This window comes from Haemaphysalis longicornis, unplaced genomic scaffold (assembly GCF_048455015.1).
Source record: "Haemaphysalis longicornis isolate Haplotype H1 unplaced genomic scaffold, Haemaphysalis longicornis Haplotype H1 scaffold_1, whole genome shotgun sequence".
Taxonomy (NCBI): domain Eukaryota; kingdom Metazoa; phylum Arthropoda; class Arachnida; order Ixodida; family Ixodidae; genus Haemaphysalis; species Haemaphysalis longicornis.
The window spans coordinates 246,754,574-246,767,681 of NW_027526203.1; positions in this window are offsets into that span (position 1 = coordinate 246,754,574).

A 13,108-nucleotide genomic window follows, 5' to 3' on the forward strand; every position below is an offset into this window, starting at 1 on the left:
CTTGGGCTCACCTCGAGACGGGAATGTTCTTTAGACATTCAAAAAATTCGTATCTGTTCAGAGACACAGTAAACGGGAACCTATAATTTAAAAGAAAGCACGCACAGGTATGCTTCAACGCCTGCCTTTTGGGCCAGTTAACGCAAACTCTGAAAGGAAGCGTTGGCCCGACCGTACACTTCCGAGAAATCTTGTTCACACCAACAAAATGCAGCGAGGAAAAACTTTTGCAACAGAATAACTGCACGATTGACCACTCATTGCTAGATTATATCTGCGTACAAAAATAATGCACAACCACGTCGTATAATACAGAACACAATCGCAACACAAATCGAGCGCACCCGTCTTTTCTTTTAATGGCGCGTGAACAGTCTGATTATGAGGGGGGGGGGGGGAGACGCGCAGAAAAAAAGTTTTCCTGTATTGTAAGCCGCATGTACCGAGTTCAATACTTGCAGATATCGGCTAGGTTGTCACACGCTACTCCCTAGCTCGTGTCTGGGGCGGTATTCCCGTGTTTTGTCCCTTTTGTGTCCCTTTCAAAAGTGTCCCTTTTGAGCGAGCCCTGATTGGCTAAAAGCGAACACCCGGATGTGACGCCATGCAAGCACGGCGGAGCTAGCCGTGGCTACTCGGAGCAGACGATTTGGAGCAGACGATTTTTCATCGCCTTGTTGTTGGTTCGCTCGCGGAACAATGAACACATAAAAGATACTCTGATACGGTTTCAGTTCTTTAAAATGCATTTGCAACAACAGTTACGGTATTTGAATAAAAGGCCCACTGCTTAACCGGAAGTACGTCACGATGAAAGGGACGCAAAAGGGACGTTTTCAAAAGGGACAGTTACGAGAATACCGCCCCTGGGCAGCGCCTCTTATCTCATCCTCTCCGATATCGATTCTATCTTTAGAACTATGGAACAGCAAAGCCACTCGCGATAAGATGACATGGCGTGGGCGCGCAGGTTAGATTGAACAGCAAAGCCGGCAATGCTACCTTTTTTTTTTATGAGCGAAACGCTTGCAATGGCAGCTGCAGACAACGCATGTATTTCGGCTTGGCCTTCCACTGCTCCCTGTGCAAATTGACTGGCATTGAACACCGCGGTTTTACGTCAGATTTTTCGGAGCACTGAAGCAACGTTTGGCAGCAGTTTTGCCGCAAATATCCGTTTTGGAGCAAGATGGCACCGGAAAAATTGGTTAGGGCACGCTACCCCGCGCCAACAATCGCCGTGGTAATAGGTACGCAGTCAATGACAATAAGCGCGTACAGTTGAGCTTGCCTTCTTTGTGAGCAGGTGCAGCGTGATAACTTTGGAGGGGTTGAGGTGATTCACCACAGGAAACGTCCAATGAAGTCTCGAACCGTCCTCGACTTGGGACCCCACCCAAGACTCAAACCCACTGCACGAAACAACAACAAAAAATACATCGATTTGAATCCTGAATAGACGTTCAAGCAGTTACTAAGGGAATCGCAAAACGGCAATGCCGCCTCAAATTCACCTTACGAGCAAGAGTCTGCGCGCCAAATGCGCGTTTACTTCTATTAAAACTTTGTGTACCCGCAAGGCTGGGATATATTTGCACATTAGTTTCCACTGCAAGACGACTGACATGTCTCATTAACTTGACGTTACATGTGCGAAGTGAAAATAGAAGAGTGCAATCGGTCGGCTTCTAAGGAATTTACTATAACTTGTACAAAGCTAATTTGCTTACCTGTCATTTTTGGAGAAGACGAGAAACTTGGCCGAACTGTTTCGCCCTGTGTTGCTGCACCACAGAGCTGCGCAGGCCTGGTGACGCTCCTTCCCCCGCGGCCCCATATTTAGAATACATTCGTATATATTTTATATTGCAGCGAAACTTTCAGGCCGTGGAGGCGTTTAGGCAACCCGCGCAGCCCTTCGCACGCCGGCTCGCTTACGCACGCACCGAAGGGCCCGCCGTGCGCGCCCAGAGAAAGAAAAAAAAATATTGGCGCCTGTGAGCTGTTGCGCATGCGTGAGGAGGCGCGGAAGCATGCTTGGTGTGGAAAGAAAAAAAACGATGAGGGAAAGGGAAAGGGAAGGGCCACGCCGCAGCACCCTGCCGCTAGGATCGCCCCAATTTTGAAACCGATAGAAACCGATAAGGTCCCTTAGAAACCGAAACTAAGAGTCGCCGACCAGTGGCTGAACGACGACCGGCTAGGGCCTGTCCGAGATCCACGCACGCGCAATGGCAAGCTATCTCTAACCCAGCAGCTATCAGCAGATGTCGCCAGCATGCTCCGAAGCCGCGCGCTCGCTTGCCCTTGACAAGCCTGACGCGCACTGCACAGGAGCGCTCGGAAAGAGTAAACTTACCTTATAACAACGTCGCTCCCAGCGGCGCTCCCAGCGTGGTGAATTTGACGTATTCCAAAGCGTTGCTAACAGGGAAGGTAACACCTCACTTCGCAAGCTTCACCGTACGATCACAGCGCACAGACACAACACGGACACAAAGGATCTTCACCGGCGGTAGAAAAGCGCATACGATGGCTTTTCCTTCAATAAATTCGATGTATCGCCAGCTGCACTGCAATGTCTGACCTTCGATGCTCGTTGAAAAGATTCGCACACGGCACATAAATCGTCAACAACACGAGCAAAGCTGTAAATTTTCACAGAACAGTGACAACGACCGCACAGCATTGGTGCCCGCACATCCGGGACTGCGAACAAGCGACTTTGGCTTGGCTTCGAGTCGGTTTGCGATGGCTATGCCACGGCTACGCATTCTTGTGAAAAATTGCGCGTGAAAACATTGACACGAGATATTAAAAAAAAACCGACGGCGACTTGTGAGTCCTATGTTAATATTTACGATCATTGTTTATAGAATTATTACCAACCCGTCGAGCAGCAGTAATATTATTTTGCAGATAACCGAACTCCGCCGAGGTCGCGATGTTGGCTGTTAGCGCCACTGGCGGCAGTGGCAACTCAGCGTACTAGACATTCGCGGGGAATCTCGGAGGCCATGTCGGTCACTTTAGCTTCGCGTGGGAGGATGCCAGAGGAACCAGAAGAACTGGTTATCGGCGGGTGTTGAGGTGGATGGTACGTCTTTTGTGTCCGGGCGCCCGCGCCTTTCCAAGTTCCCCGCCTCGGCGAATGGCAGCAGAACAGAGAATCCTTCAAAACAGCTTTGAAGTTCCTGGTCTTTTTGCGGGCGCAGGATATTTGCGAGGCACTTGTGTTTGAGAAACATTCCGCGGACGCGTTGACATCTTTAAAATACTTTTGTTAGCGAGAGAGCGGTTCGGAGTGTAACAAGCGGCACGCCAGCTCACTAATTTGTTCGGTTTCTCTATTTTGTTTTCTTTTTTTGTAGTGACGTGCAGCAGTGTCAGGCTCGTTCTTTCTTTTTGTGTCCCTGTGCAGTAGAGATGAGTTGTTAATCAGCGCTTCAGTTTATCTTTCTTCTCTTTTTTCTTCGTTTGTTCGTTTAGTTCGTGTGAGCGGGGGCGCCTTGACGCCTTGTGATTAGGGCAATGTTAAATAGGAGCGGGAATAATACTGCGCCTTGAGGCGTGCCAATGGTTGGGAGATGGATAGTGTCGGATTGTAGGTCACCGAGCTGAATAACAGCCGTGCGGTTCGAAAGGAAGTTACGGATATAGTTGTATGTGCGGCAACCCGGAGCCAAAGTGGCAACGTTACACAAAATAGCCTGGTGGGATACGCGATCAAAAGCTTTCTGAAGATCAAGTGCCAAAATGGCTCAATTATCTACCTTTGAAGGGGCAGCGATAATTCCGTGTTTTAATTGCAGGAGTACATTTTCGGTTTCCGCATCATGGGAAGTGTTGTCCAGTTTTTTGTAAATCTCTTGTTAGCCCTACGGGAACCGCAGCACGTGTAGTGACTGCCATAATCTTTGTCTCAGCCTTATAAATTGACGTGAACCTTTCTCCTCCTTACTTAAAACAGATTTCCTTTTTTGTTGCTTGATCCTGTTTACAGTAAGCACTATTTTTTGTAGAGAAAAGGAACTGCCACCTGAAGAAAACCACCTCTGCTTCAAAAATGCACTGATCAAGATTAGTATCATACTACAATGAGAACATATAAATGTTAAAATGTAAAAAATTAGCCATATACACAAATAACTAATAAAGTGGGCCGCTGCGCAAATTGGTTTTCAATACATAAACAAAGGAGTGCTTCAAAGAGACAGGACACGAAAAAGGGCAGGTGTGTTTTCTGGTCTGTTTCACTACAACCTAAAATGATGTTTTGGCTCTCAGGAGGATTAAGTACACTATTTATATGGTACTAGGAAGTGTCCAAGCAGCATTTCTGACTTGCCCCGTCTTTCTACGAGCATTACTGACAGTTTCTCTCTTGTTGATCAAAGAAAGAAGTGAAATGCACTGAAAGCATCAAATCTGCACTCGCATTGTTCAGTTGCAGGGTCTGACTCATTAACAAGGAACCACACGACAAACAGACATGCTCGCACGTCAGCTCAGAGTTGCGTATCGAGAAATTCTGGGCGAGCTAGAGAAGCTTGCCAGTCAACACAGGTCTTGTACTTAAACATCAGCAAAGCATGCATTATGGGACAAACCAACGACGACAGAAATAGCTACCTTCATACTGGGCAAGTGTTCGAACCACTGTGGCGTGTTAATGCCGCGATCAGAAAGTTGCCACGCCAGCTTGACAGCCCCGGCACGAATCGTGTGTGTCAGTCCGGCCCACAATTGAAGACTTCTGTGTTATTACCGTGATTTGTGGCAGCCAGATGAGTGGGATCGACCAATGGATGATCGGTCAGAAGCAGTGACAAGCAGCCATGTTGACCCTCCGAACGCTTGAAAGTACGTGTAAACATATAAAAAAGTGTTTCTGACTGCACCTAGATAATGCTATATTGGTGGTGGGTATAGCACTTCATAGGTTGTATTCATTGGTGTGGCCCACAAGTGGGCAACCCTGTGTGTGCGCCGCCATGTATGTGCCACAGCGTCTGTGCCACGACGGGCTCCATGAGATTGCGGTAATGGACCTTTTTCTATTAGCAATCTGTGCATGCGCAGGCTGGTAATCCACCATTCTAGGCAGTTGCCTCGGGCAAAACAAACAAAAGGGTGCCCCCTCCACTTGTTGCTGGGGTAGCAGCTATGCTTTCTAGTGCTGCACGTTTTTATTTCTTCATTTTCGACAGCGTGTGGTGAGTTGTGCGCGCACACAAAGAAGGATTTCAAAGGAAAGGGGTGAAGACTTGAGGTTGACCACAGTGCGAGCACATGGCTACCAGCAAGGGGGTGAGCGGTGCAAGCATGGCACAACTCGGGAGATGGCATCACGTGCACTGGCTTCATTCATTATAAATATAGAATATAAATATAAATCGGCGTGTGCATAAAGCATTTCTTCGAAGCAATATTTGGTTTTTGTTTTCAACTGTGCATTAAACGGCACTTGTGCCAACATCCGTAGTCGCAGGCGGCTGCAGCGTTGCCTCTTGCATGCCGTGTCGCTTTCGTTCATAGCCGCAGTTTCATTCTCCAGTGATGCAAAGTTCTTGAGGGCAAGGAGAGCACCACCACGTAATTTGAGTGCAATTAATAGGTCTTATGTTAATACTACGGCCGACAATCGCATTGAAGTGGTGCAGACGATATGAACCGAGGTTTTCTTTTTTCTGTGAGGTGTGGGCACAATGCGCAGGCACAGTGTTGTCGGGTAAAGAAATCTTCCTCTGAACTTTTCAGTGAATACCATCTATTGAGTTGCAGTCCAGTATTTCTGAAAGGTTCTTCACTGCTATTGTGACCAATTTTTTAGAGCAGTCATGGTTGCTAAGATGGTAGTCGTGAGAAGCTGAATCACCGTTCCAGAGGAGGCTGGAACAACTGCGCTATTGCTCCGCTTGTTCCCAGGCTTGGGTTGCGACATCAGTGTCCCGACAGCACCACATCTAGCTTTGGAGTTTGAAGTTTGGGCCTAAAAAATGGGAACCAGGAAAACTGGTGTTGCCGTCCAGGCCCAAACTTCAAACAGCTGTCACTTCTGCTACAGACCATATATAATGATAATGTTAGTCTTATGGCAGCCAGTCCTTGACTTGTGCACAGTTCACCGGTACCTTGTTCAGCTGCATCCTTCCAGCAGTTTTTTTACAAACACTGTAAAAAAATGAAACATAAAAATAGTTGTTTTACACAGAAACAAACTTTATATCTACAATTTCAATGAAAAACCACATGCATCCTCCAATTTTTATCGTCCTAACTGTAAAAATCACGTTTTTTTGGTTTAAGACCATGTGCCCCCTTAGAAAAAAAGAATTTGAGTTTTTTGGTAGACAGCCCGGTAAAAGACCTCCCAAAAGCAAAAATTGAGGTGTGTTTCCACCACACTACTCTAGGGTGCTGGTGGCAACTACCCTGGATGAACCACTTTTAAACTTTATTTCAGGAAATGAGTGAAGATCAATCCCGTTTTACAGTGGGGCGCTACATGAATGGTTCATTTTTAACCACTAGATTCAAATGTCATGTCTTCATCTTCTCTCTAAGGGGTTTTAGCACCTTCCCTCTAAGGGTGATTGACCTTCACTTGTGACAGCCACGCAGCACTTTTTTCATTTGTAACATCATGACAATTTGCAGTCCCACTTCCAGTTTGGTTCCTCCTACTGTGTACTGTGGAGTACAGACTACTGGGTGGTAGTAACGTCACCAGCAAGCGGTCCTCTAGCTCCCGTGTTGCTGTTCATCTATACCATTCAGCCACACACCTGGTTGACAAGAAAGTACAGTGGCTACTAAGACTCCCAACCCTTAATTTTGTCCATTTGCTGTATTCTTCGTCTCTGTTCGGCTGCGTGGGAAGGTTCAGCCGCAACTGCTGTGCTCTTCTATTGCTCCGTCTCCTATCCAGACAGTTCCTCTCCACAGTTATGTGCAAATCTGTGGTTGTTGTCAGTTTCATCATTGCTCTCTGTTACTTGTTCTGTCATGTGTTCATTAGTTGCTGTAATTGCAAGGGAAAAAATGTGCACGCTTTTGTCTTACGACAATAATGGCTGTTTTTTTTAACGTTTATTGAAATGTAGAAAAAACACCCGGGGGTCTCTTGCTAGTGCATCAGACCCCCTTAGGGGTAGCGATTAGTTACCGTTCACGACGGGTATGGGTGGGAAATAGCAAGGGAAAAATAGTGGGTCGGGATATGAAATGCAGGAGAGTGTCCCACACTGCCTTCGCTAAATTAGGTGGGTAGGAGGGACTCAGGAGATCATTTAAGGAGTTTGGTTGTAAGTTAGCGGGAAGGGTGTCTAGGAGAACCTGTCTTTCAGTTTAACTCAAAGTTTTCTCGTGAGGGATTCCTTGCTTGATTGTCATCTGAGCTTGGACGTTGCCTGTTTGAGCTATCACTTTTACTTGCACGCAGTTTGGACTTTTGATCGCAGTGGCTTTGAAACTTCGCCGCTTGATTTTGCTTGACGAAAGCTTCGCGTTCAACTGTTGTCATCATTAGATTGTGAGGTGCACTATTTTTGTCTAATTTTGCATATCGATGCACCGCTATCCAGATTCAAACTGCTTCGACCATGTTGCAATGGTGTCACGGAATAGATGTTGGTTTCACACCGCGAGAGTCCTGATTTGTTTTTGACTGCAGGAAGCGTTTTTTTTCTCTGCACTTCTTTACCCACGATCATTATCATTGTCAGAGAAAGTTGGCTTTTCTGCAATGCCTTTTTGGCATGGCATATTCTACTGGTGAGACATAGAAAGTTTTGCTTTAAAATCGGGTCTTCAAGCCCTTTTGGTCCAGTGAGTAGCAATCTGCACGTATTTGTAACCAAACAATACTGAGCAAGCACCCTTTGATCCTTCTTGTCTTGTGCCAGCAGTCTCGTCATCCAACACATGAAAGTGCCCTCGACTTTTGTCCGCACCTTTCACTTATCACTGTCCCAATAACTTTTGTTGATTTCCAGTGTTGCGCATGTCACATTTTCATTCAGGGTCACCTTGGGACAGATAAGCGCCTGTTTGTATTTTTATCAAGTGGTTTTAGCCACGGAGCATGCTTCGCACTCTTGTGTGAGCAGCATTATGGTGCCTTGTGGCTTGTCCAGCAAGTGATGTGATGCCATGTCAATAAACATTCTTCAGTGTTTGTGACGACTTTGGTGTTTTCTTGGTTTCACTTTCATATAGTGAGAGTTGCTATCCATCAAGAAGCATACACTTACAAATGCTAGGTATTCTTATTTTTTCTTGGAGGTGACATTTACAAAGTTTCCTTGGCAACACAGCATAACATCAAAACAAATAAAACCAACTAAAATGGCAAATGTGGCATATTTTTAAAAATATTGAACAGTGGAAAAACAACAAAGCACGAGAGAGAGAGAGAGAGCACGAAAAGTGACAGAACTGCCTGTTTGTACCATTCTGTTGTTTTCGTGCTAAATATTTTCAAATAAATAAATATGCAAGGAATGCAGTTGAAGTAGGGTAACTTTTTATTTGAGCTTATCTCTTGGACATACAAGTACATTTCTTGAATCGATAGCTGGAATGCTGGATGCAATTTTCGATATTAGGCACGCACTGGATTCTCGAAGGGACACAACAGTACGTTTGCTCAATTCTTATTTGCAATTGCATTGTGCAGTTTAACCCGTACAAAACATTTGGCCAAAGTCCAAAGCATTGGTTTAGGTAGAAAAAAAAATGCGTGTGTGCCAAGATTCCAAAGCATGTCAAAGATTTATAGGTGGCCTGACTTAACCTATAGCCCTCCACTGCAGTATCCCTCGTAGCTGGCCCAAGCTATGCTGAGCTTTTCCACGTGAAACCTACAAAGTTGAATTTTGATGTTCACAGCTACGCTGTGCAATGTATAAGCCTAGCATAATTTACTCTTCAGTATTTTTACTCCATCCAGGTTTTTTGTTTATTACACCACAATCAAAGTTTGCAGCCAGTGTTGAATTGACAAGCGTCAACCAATTCAGGTTGAAAGCACAAAATGCTCTAACAGAAATCGCAGTCTTCACATGTGATCAAATACGTAGCTCTTTAACACTAAACAAGGCCACTGCAGAATGCTAGGAGCGTAAAATATACTCGATGAGGTGCAGTTGGCCAGTGTGTAATTTAAGCAGCATTGTTTTAAGACAAACGGGAATTTGTGAAACAGCCATGAGCTTCTGACAGCAGCATCATCGTGACTGGCCAATTCACCTGAGTGGGGATATTATGGCTATGTGCTGTAGCTTGAGCGTGTGGCCTAATGAATTGCTAAGAAATTTCAAACTCATTGTATGTCGGGTTGCTTGTACCTGTGGATGTTTTTTCAGTTTAAGGTCGTAATGCGCTCCCTGCGTCCACCTTTAGTCAGCTAGACCCACTGAGCTATAGTGGTGTCAAGGATGTGGTGCTGGACGTGCACTAGGGATGTCCTGGGTTTGAAATCTTCCCAAAGTTTTGAACTCAATCCATTCTTTGCTCTCTTTGCACTACCGGCCGATTTAGGAGCTGTGCTAGTACAGACAGCGGATAGTGGCTTCTTAATCAATGGGCCACATATTGCTTTGGCGTTGATAAGATAGAGTTTTTCAAGATTGTGTGTTACGGTTGGTTACACTTGCCACATTTAGGGTGCTTAAATCCGACCATGTGCAAATTGCAGGCCTGTGATAAATTGGTACAGGTGATTATCTAGATGCATAAAACTGCGCCTACTGTCAAGGCATGCCGTGAATTTGTTGGTGGAATGGACGTTTACAATCATGCATTCGCATGATTTCCACTGCAGCATAAAAAATTGAGGCTCCCTAGATAACGACATAAAAGGTGCATTGTAATTTTGCAGCTCCCAAGTAGTACACTACATAAGACCAGCACTGCTTCCCCTTGTGGTGCTTTGGACGGCTCACAGCAAAGTCCACTAAGCATCAGAATCAGCTAGTGCTTGATGTAGTTGCTAAATCTATTCCGTTTGAAATGCAAGCTGCTGGACACCACATTTCCCTACACTAATAACATTAGAATTGGGTTAGACAAGTGAAATGAAGTGGAAAGCTGTGGGTGAAAAGTATGATCAACATGACAATTCCAACAGGGACAAGACCACCTTGTTTTGGGAGCTTTACCCAAAAAGACCCAGGTACTTGGCAACGAAAGGAGCCCCAGCTGAAAATAGAGGAAGGCCTCACGGCTTGTGGAGGGTGCTTCTCGTGGTAAAATATAACTGCCTGTCATCATGCGAGTTCGACTGCCCAGGAGTCTTCACCACCACTGTGTTGACATTGAAGGAAGGTGATAGGAAAGTGTCTGCAAAGTCGTGCATCAAGGCTACTATTCCTGTTGACACTGGACAGACAAAAGCCAAAATTACTACTAAACCAGTTTTCTGCACAAGAAAGAGGTCACTTTCTTGTTTTTGAAAAAACTAATAACATGCCCTTAAATAATCCATGCATGACATATGCTCATCACAGATGGGTTTGGGTGCACCAAATTATTTGTTATACGGAACCTTTTTTCCCTGCACTGAGCAGTGCAAACTCCCAGGAAGCAGTTTTATTTCGTGTAAGGCATTTCCAAGAGCAACGCAATCACTTTGTTCTCTGGCTACCTTACTCATACTATCAATTCGTAAATTTATACCAGCAAATAGAAAACAAATAGAAAAAAGAACACAATTTAGCGCACGAGATACCCCCAGCTGTCCATTGCTTTGATACTCGCTGAAAGATTTGTAATGGTCAAGCTGGTATAGATCTGTAGATCATTTGGTTTTGTTTTCACTGGCATTTCCAGTACACACGCTGCTGTCTTCATGGCTATCCACTGCTGTGTTAGTGTAAACACTCGCTTTAAATGTATGCAGTGAGAGAACGCAGCAGTGTATCTAAAGTATACCATCAATTATAAGCCAGACAAGGGCGGGAACCCCTTAGGTTGTGACAAGTGGCCTGCGAACATCAGTTCCCACTAGAATGGCAGGATGAGTGCTGCACGCAGGCTAGGGGCACCGTGAGTGCAGTCAAGAGATGCTGCAAGAGAAAGAAATGAAACATGAAGAATCAAACAACGTTCTCGCAAAAGCAAATAATCTACGACGACTGAAAAGAAGGGCAAACGACAGAGACCACGCAAGCAGTGCTCCTGCCCTGCGTTGTTATCGGGGTCGTTCCGCCTGCATTGCATCAGTTATAGAACACCGAGTGGTTCACTATTAAATATGAAAACACATAACAAGTAAGCATTCCTTGGCAGGCACTCCTGGCAAGCAAGAGTACTAGATGCAGGAAAGAGGTGCAAGAGGCTAAAGCAGCGTGTTACAACGCCCTCACGAACCACACGCGCACACGAAAACCTTGCCAACAGCGTTCTGTCACGCTCTAGCTTCACCAACAGATCGTACTGCAAGTTCATTTTCGTTACAATATTCAGATCGGTTAGCACAAGGCACGTTGTCTAGAAAAAGCGTCGAGGAAAACAAGTGATGTTAATGACGCCACATTAAAGAAGAGACAAAGAAACGCCATGGGCGAGACGGGCTTGCAATGCGAGCGAGTTTCCGCGCCGTGCAACAAACCGTCAACAGCTCGCGATCGCCGACAGACGCGAAAAGAGCAGCATAAACAGCGACAATAATGCAAGACGGTGAGAACGCGCCGTTAAGAATTTCGTAAACGTCGCTAATATAACTGCCGCGAGCAGAAAGCAAGCTTTGCAGTAGGAGATATGCGAACTGATTGCAAACCCGCCAAAAAGGAGTGCTCAACTGGTCGGCCGACGGTGGACAGTTCAACGCCCACAGCTAACTGCAAAGCTGTTGTGCCAGGAGACGCTGGAGCTGTTGACCGACGACTGACAGGGCGACTACCATCGCCAGTTTATGAATTCTTGCGTCGACCGGATAAGTCGAACGCGACTGCTTGAATCGCTACGGCACGTACCCCGTGTAGGCAGCACTCGGAAAAATGTAAACATACCGTGCGGGAACGCTGCGAGCAAACGTGACGTCACATCCGCCTAGCGATGCTCCTCACCCGCCGAAATGGTGTGTTAATTCCTCTCCTGAAGGGCAGGTCTGACGTCACATTTGTGAAGCCGAGTCCCGCCATGACTTGAGCCCATGGAGCCCAGCACTCTATCCCATCATCTTTTGCTCTCTCCGGTTTGATTTGGCTAACATGGCGTCGCCCTGCCCTCCCGCTTCGAAGCGAAAACAGCTTCGTCGCCAATTCCTCGGTGCGATATCATGTTCTAAGCTATTGATTTCGCCTTCAATTTGCCCATTCTAACCCTCATTCAAAGTTTCAATCGAAAAACAGCCTTCGTTTTTGAGATAGAAGGACGATTTTTCAGCTCTTAAGCCTGGCAAAGTAGCGTTTGTCGTCGTCATAGCAACAGGCTCGCGGGATTGCGAACGCAGACGGCGGGAGCACAGCACTGCGGTCGTTGCGCGCTACGTCTCAGCAGCGATAAATTTTACTTCACTTCACAACGAAGAAACACAAAGTGAGCAAAGAACGAACTGTGGCTCTCGCCAACGCTGAGCGAAGGGGATTTTCCCGGCAGGTCGCCGGCGGCGGCAGCGGCTCGCTCCGCCGATCTCGACTAAGGTCCCTGTATGCCTGTATCTCGACGCGATGAAAGCACCGCTGCGGCCGGGGTACGAGTTAAGGCCGCCTCTGACGGCGGAGTTTTCAAACTGGCCTAATCTAAAAACCTTGGTCGTAGCGACTGCGCTGGTTTGCAAGCGTAGCGAGGCAGCGACATACCAAGCGCCTTAAAAATTTGTCCGTTCTATTTGCCCAAATTTGGCTGCCGCAGTTGTAAACAAGTAAGTAACACTGTCCATGGGCTCAAGAAAATGACGTAACTTCCTCCACACTTTTCGCAGTGCATTGGGGTGCTAGGGGCCTCTCCTGGGTATTCTTTCCTCCATGGTAGCCGCCGTAAGGCGCCGCCGACCGAAGCGCCCCCGCCGCGCGTTGGCCGCCATCGGAAGCGCGGCGGCGAGGCTCCTACCATAGAGATAATATACTGACTCTAGAGGGAAAGCGCGCCGCTGAGCCAATGC